Source organism: Triticum dicoccoides, chromosome 3B (genome assembly GCF_002162155.2).
Source record: "Triticum dicoccoides isolate Atlit2015 ecotype Zavitan chromosome 3B, WEW_v2.0, whole genome shotgun sequence".
Lineage (NCBI taxonomy): Eukaryota > Viridiplantae > Streptophyta > Magnoliopsida > Poales > Poaceae > Triticum > Triticum dicoccoides.
In genome coordinates, this window is record NC_041385.1 from 633,056,568 (window position 1) to 633,067,746 (window position 11,179).

The 11,179-nt window shown below is 47.3% G+C and overlaps 1 pseudogene; it reads left to right on the plus strand.

Annotated features, from left to right (window-relative positions):
- The first annotated feature begins 899 nt into the window (after positions 1 to 899).
- Positions 900 to 11,179, plus strand: part of LOC119279737 — a 25,712-nt pseudogene continuing 15,432 nt past the window's right edge.

Sequence of the window (11,179 nt, forward strand, 5' to 3'; positions counted from 1 at the left end):
CTGGCTGCTGCTTGATGCATCATAGGTCACCCGCGTCCGGCGGGTGGTCGCGTGTGCCCTGGAAGTTGGCGATGAAGCGGTCGCGCATCTCATCCCAAGAGGAGACCGACCCCACAGGGAGGTTCAGGAGCCAAGAGCGTGCACCATCTTGAGGGCCATGGGGAACCAGTTCGCCATGATCTTCTCATCCCCGCTGGCCGCCTTGATGCTCAGTGCGTAGAGCTGCAGGAACTCGGCGGGGTTGGCGGTGTCGTTGTAGCATGGGGGTAGGTTAGGCTTGAACTTGCCCGGCCAAATGACGTTGCACAGCTCCGGGGTGAATGCACGACACCCTGCCGTAGTCATGGGAGCCTGTCGGGGTGGTGGAGCCTGGTCTTGGTGCTCGCGCGCCACCACCATAGGCGGCGCACGGTCTTGACGTGGAGGTGCTGGAATCACACGTGCATCTTCTTGGGTCCGCTGCACCACTTGACAGCTTGCTTCTTCATGCGCAGGCACCTGATGCTGTGGGTCACACCGTGGCACTGCCCACCTCGGCTCGACAATGGCGCCCTAAACTGGAGGTGGAGGAGGCGCCTCGTGAGCCACGTCGCCCGCAGTAGGTGGCTGCTGAGGCAGTGAGCGGGCCAGCGCGGTAGAGTCTCCGGCGGTGCTGGCGAGCTCGGCGATGCATTCGAGCCACTCCTCGTAGAAATCGTCGACTAGGCGGTAGCGCAGGAGCTCCCACGCCATGAGCAGTGCGGCCTGTTCGTTCGCCGGGCCATGATGTGCGTGGGAGGACGAAGCGGCCGGAGTCAGTGATGGAGTGGCGATGCGCCCGTCGCGGCGCACGGAGGGGTGCAGCGATGAAGTTTGCTGCTCATGGCCATCAGGGCCCGTGGCGGTGTTGGCCGCAGACGATGGGGATGGCGAGGATAGCCGTCGCCCACCGGTGCCGTCTGAGAAACACAAGCTGCGACTGTAGCCTGGCACTCAGCACGTGCCCGATGTGCGTCAGCCATGGAAGTGTCGGAGAATTGGTGGATCGATCAACGGAAGAGAAGATCCAACGCACCCCTACCCGGCGCGCCAAATGTTGGATTTCGGGTTCCACAAACCCTTGAGAGGTTCAAACTCTTGGGTGCGTGTGAAGATCTCAACCTACCTAGCCTGCCAACTCATGCTCCTCACAGCCTGGAGAGTCGAGCTCGAAGGGAAAGAGAGACACGACAGTATACCCAGGTTTGGGCCACATTGCGGTGTAAAACCCTACTCCGGCATTGTGGTGGTTTTGCCTCGAGGAGCTGAGGAAGAACTAGTACAGTTATGAACAACCTCAGGAGGCGAGTTCTTGGGCTGAGGAAGAACTAGTAAAGTGATGAACAACCTCAGGGTGGAATGGATTTGATGGATTTCATCCTTCTCTCTTTTTTCCTCCGTCCCCCTCTATGGTGGTGGCTAGGTCCTATTTGTAGTGGCCTTGGTCCTCTTCCCAAATGGAGGCGAGAAGGGATCCCGCAACAGCCAAATTTGAAGGGAGACAACAACTACGACCTATCCTGACTAAAGTGGTCTTCGCGTGCAAAAAGCCTATGGTCGTCATGCTCCGGCGGGCTCGGTGACGACCTTCGTCCTGCCATCCTGGCGGTCTTGGTCTTGTTGCACCAGAATGGATACCTTTGGTTGATTCCTCAGGACTCTGCGCCCGCTGCTTGCCTCCTTTGCACTGAAGAGGCAACTGGTACTCTGCGCCCGCGGGCACCCGCCTGGTCTTGGTCGTCATAGCTCACGTCAGCCGATCCTCGTGAGATGCAGCTTGCATAGAATCTCCGCTCCTTGGGAGCCAGCCTGAGGAGGCCGATCCCCTTGGAGGTCTTGGTGTTGCCCGCCTCGCGAGGCTTGGCCCCTCGCGAGGGTCTTGAGTTGTTGATGCTAAAGCTGGGCCGTACCAGGCCATTGATGGAGCCACGTCATGGGCCGCAGGCAGGCAAGTCTGGGTACCCCCTTATCTAGAACGCCGACAAGGATCACTCGCCTCGGGTTGACAATCCAGGTTAGCTGGCGTTAGTGGTAGCCCCTCAAGTTGGGGGCTATAAGTTTACTAAAGTGCTCATGGATGGATGCAGCAGCATCGATATCCTTTATTATCATACTTTTCACCATATGGATTTAACTGACAAACATCTTAAGTCATCTTCTACAGTCTTTCATAGTGTGGTACATGGTAAATTGGCATACCCAGTTGGTAAGATTGCCTTGGAGATGGCTTTTGGTGATGACCATGATTATAGGGCAGAGACGTTGTAGTTTGAGGTGGTCAAAATTAAGAGCCCTTATCATGCTTTATTTGGACGGTCGGCTTATGCCAAATCTATGCCACGGCCTTGTTATGTGTATCTACAGCTTAAGATGCCAGGACATAAAGGTACCATTATGGTTCATGGTAATAGAAAGATTGCTTTGGAATGGGATCAAGGTGATGCAGCTTACGCTGAGTCTTCTTGTGCTACGAAGGAACTTAAGTTTTATAAGGATAATGTTGACTCGACTGACATGATTCCATTGAAGAAGCCAACCATAGAGCAAGACCCTTTGTTGAAGTTTAAATCGGTAGATGATACCAAACATGTTGACTTTGTCACTGGCGACTCAGCTCAATAGTTCATTATCAGTGCTAAGATGGACCCAAAATAGGAAAGCGCGATCATCAAGTTCATCCGTGAGAACCGGGACATCTTTGCATGGAAGCCTTCAGACATGCCAGGTGTTCCAAGAGAACTCATTGAGCACACTCTCAATATTTATCCTAAATTTAAGTCGGTCAAGCAATTCCTTCGTCGTTTTAATGAAGAGAGACGTAAGGCCATTGTTGAAGAGGTGGCCCGGCTCTTGGTGGTCGGGTTCATTATTGAAGTTTTTCACCCTGAATGGTTGGCTAATCCGGTGCTGGTACTTAAGAAAAATGGCACTTGGCGTATGTGTGTGGATTATACAGACCTCAACAAAGCTTGTCCAACTGATCTATTTGCACTTCCCCATATCGATCCGCTCATAGATGCCAAGGCAGGTTGTGAGCATTTGTGTTTCCTGGATGCATATTTTGGTTATCATCAGATCAAGATGGCAGTCAAAGACTAAGAGAAGACGACTTTTATCACACCGTTTCGAGCTTTCTTCTATGTGTCTATGCCTTTTGGGCTCAAGAGTGCCTAGGCGACTTATTAGCGTTGTGTCAAGAACTGTTTTCATAATCAGATTGGACGTAATGTTCATGCTTATGTGGATGATACTGTTGTGAAGTCTAGGAAGAAGGAGACTCTGTTGGATGATCTGAAAGAGACCTTTGAAAATATCCGGATCTAAAAAATGATGCTTAACCCGGCCAGATGCGTCTTTGGTGTGCCTGCCGGCAAGTGATACGTCCATTTTGCATCATGCTTTTATATTGATATTTATTGCATTATGGGCTGTTATTACACGTTATATCACAATACATATGCCTATTCTCTCTTATTTTATAAGGTTTACATGAATAGGGAGAATGCAGGCAGCTGGAATTCTAGACTGGAAAAGGAGCAAATATTAGAGACCTCTTCTACACAACTCCAAAAGTCCTGAAACTTCACGGAGAATCTTTTTGCAATAAATAACAAATATTGGGCGAAGAAAGCACCAGAGGGGGGCCACCTGTGATCCACAAGGGTGGAGGGCGCGCCCTCCGTCGTTGTGGGCCCCCTAGCAGGCCCACGATGCCCATCTTCTACTATATGGTGTGTTCTGACCTAGAAATAAAATAAGAAGGAAGCTTTTGCGACGAAGCGCCGCCATCTCGAGGCAGAACCTGGGCAGAACCAATCTAGGGCTCGGCGGAGCTGTTCTACCAGGGAAACATCCCTCCGGGAGGGGTAAATCATCGCCATGGTCATCACCATTGATCCTCTCATCGAGAGGGAGTCAATCTCCACCAACATCTTCACCAGCACCATCTCCTCTCAAACACTAGGTCGTCTCTTGTATCCGATCTCTGTCTCAAAACCTCAAATTGGTACCCGTGGGTTGCTAGTAGTGTTGATTACTCCTTGTAGTTGATGCTAGTTGGTTTATTCGGCGGAAGATCATATGTTCAGATTCTTAATGATGATTAATACTCCTCTGATTATGAACATGAATATGCTTTGTGGGTAGTTACATTTGTTCCTGAGGACATGGGAGAAGTCTTGTTATAAGTAATCATGTGAATTTGGTATTCGTTCGATATTTTGATGAGATGTATGTTGTCTATCCTCTAGTGGTGTTATGTGAACGTCAACTAGATGACACTTCACCATGATTTGGGCCTAGGGGAAGGCATTGGGAAGTAATAAGTAGATGATGGGTTGCTAGAGTGACAGAATCTTAAACCATAGTTTATGCATTGCTTCGTAAGGGGCTAATTTGGATCCATATGATTCATGCTATGGTTAGGTTTACCTTAATTCTTCTTTCGTAGTTGCAGATGCTTGCGAGAGGGGTTAATCATAAGTTGGAGGCTTGTCCAAGGAAGGGCAGCGCCCAAGCACAGGTCCACCCACATATCAAATTATCAAAGTAAAGAACACGAATCATATGAGCATGATGAAAACTAGCTTGACAGTAATTCCCATGTGTCCTCGGAGCGCTTTGCTTTATATAAGAGTTCGTCCAGGCTTGTCATTTGCTACAAAAAGGATTGGGCCATCTTGTTGCACCTTGTTTACTTTTGTTACTTGTTACCTGTTACGAATTATCTTATCACAAAACTACCTGTTTCCGATATTTTCAGTGCTTGCAGAGAAAACCTTGCTGAAAACCACTTGTCATTTCCTTCTTCTCCTCATTGGGTTCGACACTCTTACTTATCGAAAGGACTAGATAGATCCCCTATACTTGTGGGTCATCAGGACTCTTTTCTAGCGCCGTTTCCGGGAGTGAAGCACCTTTGGTTAGTGGAATTTGGTAAGGAAACATTTACATAGTGTGCTGAAATTTACTGTCACTTGTTACTATGGAAAATAATCCTTTGAGGGGCTTGTTCGGGGTATCTTCATCTCAACCAGAAGAGCAAAGAGTTGCCACTCAACCTGTTGCACATACTGAAAATATTTACTATGAAATTCCTTCAGGTATGATAGGGAAACCGCTAGCTAATCCTTATGCAGGAGATGGAGCATTACATCCTGATATGCACCTAGTATATGTGGATGAAGTTTGTGGATTATTTAAGCTTGTAGGTATGCCCGAGGACGTTTTCAAGAAGAAGGTCTTCCCTTTATCTTTGAAGGGAAAGGCATTGACATTGTATAGGCTATGTGATGATACTAGATCATGGAACTATAACCGATTGAAATTGGAATTCATCAGAAGTTTTATCCTATGCATCTGGTTCATTATGATCAGAATTATATATATATAATTTTTGGCCTCGTGAAGGAGAAAGTATCGCTCAATCTTGGGGGAGGCTGAAGTTAATGTTATATTCATGCCCCAATCATGAGCTCTCAAGAGAAATTATTATTCAAAAATTATATGCTCGGATTTCTCATAATGATCGATCCATGCTCGATACTTCTTATACTGGTTCTTTTATGATGAAGACTATTAAATTCAAATGGGACTTATTGGAAAGAATTAAATGCAACTTTGAAGATTGGGAACTCAGGAAGGTAAGGAGTCAGGTATAAACCTTAAGTTTGATTGTATTAAATCTTTTATGGATACATATGACTTTCGTGATTTTAGCACTAAATATGGACTTCACTCTTAGATATTATCTTCTTTCTGTGAATCATTTTCTACTCATGTTGATCTCCCTAAGGACAAGTGGTTTAAATATCATCCTCCCATTGAAGTGAAAGTAGTAGAACCTATTAAAGTTGAAGAAGAAAATATTACTTATAATGTTGATCCTATTGTTCCTACTACTTATATTGAGAAACCATCTTTTCCTGTTAGAATAAAGGATCATGCTAAAGCTTCAACTGTGGTTCATAAGAGTTATACTAGAACACCTACACCCCCTGAACAAATTAAAGTTGAACCTACTATTTCTAGGGTTAAAGAACTCTTGGTTTATAATATTGATGGGCATGTTATATATTTCTGTGATGAAGCTGCCAGGAATGCTAAACCCAATACTAAAGATAAACATAGACCTATTGTGGGCATTCCTGTTGTTTCTGTTAAGAGAAAAATTCACTCTAGGTCACCAAACTTGAGCCAGATGACACATTAGTACCACTACTTCAAAATACACGAACTACGGTCCAAGTACTTGCGCTAGGGGTTCACTTTGGTCCATGTATACGATTTTGTGTACGTATTTGCTGACTTGGCCGAGTCAGCGACCGCCAACTAGCTTTGACCGCCACCTGGTCGTTCCTTCGGTGAATACTAGTCCATCTAAGGGCTTTTTTGCAAAACAGCATGACATGGTCAGACCGAGCGCACACATGGTCGCACCCTGGTCCTCTTCCCGTCGCCGGCCGCTGCCGCCCACGACCACCATCCCGCCGGGGACGGCGTCGTCATTAGCGAGGTGGACCGGCAGGGCCTGCACAGGTCATGAAGGGGGACCTCTCCGACCCCCGCGGCTTCCTCCACTCCTGGAAAGCCACCGACCTCGGCGGCGCCTGCTCGGGCGCGTGGACGGGGATCAAGTGCGTCAACGGCAACGTCGCCACCATCACGCTCCCATGGCACGGGCTGGCAGGCACCCTCTCCGCGCCGTGGCTCGGCCAGCTCACCCGGCTCCGCCGCCTCAGCCTCCACGACAACGCCATCGTCGGGGCCTTCCCGAGCTCGCTCGGCTTCCTCCCCGACCTCCACGGCCTCTACCTCTTCAACAACCGCTTCTCCGGCACCGTCCCTCCGGAGATCGATTGCTGCCTCATGCTGCAGTCCTTCGATGCCAGCAGTAATCTCCTCACCGGTGTCCTCCCAGGTTCGATTGCCAATGTCACGCCCAATATGCGACCCTATCCAAAAGGAACTCGAAGGTCCCACCAAACATAGACCCGCATATTGAAACACTTTTGCAAGGTGGATATCATTACATCAACATTACATAATAGATGGGGATACATACATAAGGCATACAATGCCACACGAATACATCATCACAATACATAAGAGCATCATCCGACTACGGATGAAACACAAATAAAAACTCGAACGACATCCACCCTACTAGCCCAGGCTGCCGACCTGGAACCTATCCCCTGATCGAAGAAGAAGAAGAAGAACTCCAAACAAGCAAGCATCGCTCTCGCGTCATGATCATCGCATAACCTGTACCTGCAACTGTTGTTGTAGTAATCTATGAGCCACGAGGACTCAGCAATCCCATTACCATGGGTATCAAGACTAGCAAAGCTTAATGGGAAAGGAAGGGGTAAAGTGGTGAGGCTGCAGCAGCGACTAAGCATATATGGTGGCTAACATACGCAAATAAGAGCGAGAAGAGAGCAAGCGGAACGGTCGTGAAGCTAGCAATGATCAAGAAGTGATCCTGAACTCCTACTTATGTCAATCATAACCCAGAAACCGTGTTCACTTCCCGGACTCCGCCGAAAAGAGACCATGACGGCTACACACGTGGTTGATGCATTTTAATTCGGATCTGGTGTCAAGTTATCTACAACCGAACATTAACAAATTCCCATCTGCCTATAACCGCAGGCACGGCTTCTGAAAGATTATACCCTGCAGGGGTGTCCCAACTTAGCCCATGACAAGCTCTCGCGATCAACGAAGGATATACCTTCTCCTAGGAAGACCCGATCAGACTCGGAATCCCGGTTTACAAGACATTTCGACAATGGTAAAACAAGACCAGCAAAGCCGCCCGATGCGCCGACAATCCCGATAGGAGCTGCACATATCTCGTTCTCAGGGCAACACCGGATGAGCAATCCGTACAACTAAAACCAGACCTCAAGTTTCCCCGAGGGGACGCTGCAAAGGGCTCTAGTTCGGACCAACACTTAGACAAGCACTGGCCTGGGGGGGCTATAATAAAGATGATCCTTGGGTTAATTACTCCCAAGGGAAATGTAGGTGGAGGTGAGGCAAATGGTAAAACCAATGTTGGGCCTTGCTGGAGGAGTTTTATTCAAAGCGAACTGTCAAGGGGGTCCATAAATCACCCAACCGCGTTAGGAATGCAGAATCCGGGAACATAACACCGGTATGGCGGAAACTAGAGCGACAAGAGTGGAACAAAACACCAGGCATAAGGCCGAGCCTTCCACCCTTTACCAAATATATAGATGCATTAATTAAATAAGAGATATTGTGATATCCCAACATAATCCTGTCCACCATGGACCAATCTTCAACTTCACCTGCAACTAGCAATGCTATAAGAGGGGCTGAGCAAAACGGTAACATAGCCGAGCAATGGTTTGCTAGGAAGGGTGTCAAAGGTTAGAGGTTCATGGCAATTTGGGAGGCTTGATAAACAGGCGATAGGTAGCGCAGCAAAGCGATAGAACGAAGCAACTAGCATAGCAATGATAGTAGTGAGATCCAGGGTAGCGGTCATCTTGCCTAAAATCCCGCAAGGAAGAAGAACGAGTCCATGAAGAAGACGAACGGATGAAGCCAAACCAAGCGTAGACGAACGAATCGTCACGACCGCAACGAAACAGGAACTATCGAGAAGAAGCACACAACATAGTGAACACACCACACATGAACAAGGCATGATGCTCAACCAAGTATGATGCAAAACAAGACTACATGAAGCTACTCAAGGCAAGAGATGATGCAAACAAGAGCAACACATCAAGGCAAGTTTAAATGAGGCCAGGAACAACATATAACAATTCCGGTAAGTCCTCATTTGCAAATTTCGAAGTTGGTCTAGATATGAATAAACCTTATGTTTAAGTTGTTAAACATCAAGTTAAGATGCACCAAGATGATCTACACGAGATTCTAGTCAAGTTACATATAAAGTTCATTAGATTTAGAGCTACGGCCTAGAAGATATGAGCAACACAAGTTAAACATGGCATTGATGCAAAATGCATACAAACAACAAGAAAGCACCTCAAAACATGGATGCAACATGATAATATGAAACTATATGTAAAATCAAGCAAGTTTCATATAGAGCACACCCAAAACGGAGCAACGGTTCAACACACACACATGAAACAAGTTATAGCAACAATTTGTCCAAAACAGCAACTAGGCATATTGCAAGCACCAAAACAACATGTTACAGCACCCCAACATAATAACAAAAGACATGGGCATGATGTACAGGTAAAGCATAATAAAACATGAACACTGAGCTATCTCCAGAAATCACTAGAACATGCTCAAACACACATGGAAAGATTGCAAATAATAATAGTTTCAGACTTTGCAGAAAATAACATCAGGTTGCAATGCTTAGAGCTATCAAACAAAATGTTACAAGAACTTATCATGGCAAACAAAGGCACGGCATGAATCTACTAAATGCATAGAACAAAAGTCCCTTACTGACCAAGGGACAAAAAGGATCAGAAGATATGATGGCACCCATGTAAACATAGCGAGTTATATGACAGATGCAAACATGGCAGGAACAACGATAAGTAGGCATGTTGGTGAGCTTGTACAGATCACCACAGAGCAATACATGGCATGGCAAGGCAACCAACAGTAAGAAGACATGTTTATGAAGCTAAGCATGGCAAGAGCAAGTCCATAGGATGCATGGATCACTAACAACAATCATGTCAACAACTGAACTTAATGTTAACAGGCTGACAACAACATTATTTAGCAAATTTGGAGCAAGATTACAACAATCTACAGCAAGCCATAAATGCAACCAGGGACATGGATGGATATAGCATGACATGTATAACAAAAGACCCTTAGTGAACATCTCCAGATTATGCATAGAATGACTTGTAGCAGCAGGTTTACATAGCATCACGAAATAACAGATTCAGCCTAGCAAAACAGTAACAGCAAGTACCCTACTTAACAAGCTTGATTCACTCACCACAAGTCATTGATGACAAGATAAGCATAGCATCATCAATAAGACATGTTTATGAAACAAACCAAGGCAAGAACAAGTTCATAGCATGCAAGGATCAACTACAACAACCTTGGCAAAATTGAATATGTAAACAATCTGCCAGGAAACATTTTGTAGCAAAAGTAGAGCATGAAAATGACATGCTAGACTACTCCATAATTGCAAACAGGGGCATGAATAGATATAGAATAACCATATGTTCAAAACATCCTTACTGAAGTATCTCAAAATATGCTTAGATCTCTCTGTAGCATCAAGTTTACATGGCATCAAAATAACAGCAGAACAGGGACTAAAATCACAAAACATCATGAGGCCTAATTTGCATGCTTGTGCTAGTCACCACATTGATCAAAAAAATACATGGTAAGCACCTATGTAAATATGGCATGTTATAGTTCAAAACGCATGTAGACATCAACCTCATAAGATGCACACATCAAACATGGCAAAAATGACAAAAGAGCATGTTCTGTTAACAGACAGCAGACAACATCATATAGCACTCTTGCAATGATGATTCAGGCATCAAGATGAGCTCAAATGAACATGATGCAATGGAATGAAATGAAGTACTTGTTGAGGCAAAAAATTTGACATATTGCACGCACAAAACGGAGTAGTAGGCATGGAGATATGATGCGATGAACATGGCATGATAATGTCAAAATATTTCCGGACTTGGTGGAATTTTATACCGACGAAAACGGGACGACGAGATCCGGGACGGGGCACGGGCGTTTGGATCGGGGACTGGTGGATCTGGTCCATCCTCTCTGGATCCAACCGGAGAGGAACTCCGGCGAGCTACGGCGGTGCTCCGGCGACGACGAGGGGGCGCGGGGACGTGGGATCCGCGGAGGAGGCGAGGGGACGGCGCGGGGACGCGGTGGAGGCGCGGATCTGGCCTGCGGTGACCAGATCCCGCGGCGGCGGCGGCGCATCTGGCAGGCGCGGACCGGCCGGGGGCGGCGCGGCAGGGGCGCTCCGGCGGGCTTCGGCCGGGCGGAGGGGCGCCGGCGGAGGAGGCGCACGGGGCGGCCGGGCTCCTCCTGGGGGGCGATGGCAAGGTGCGGCGGCGGCGCGGCTCCGGCCGGGGGCGGCGCGGCGCCGGTCGGCGGAGGCGGCGGCCGGGCTGGG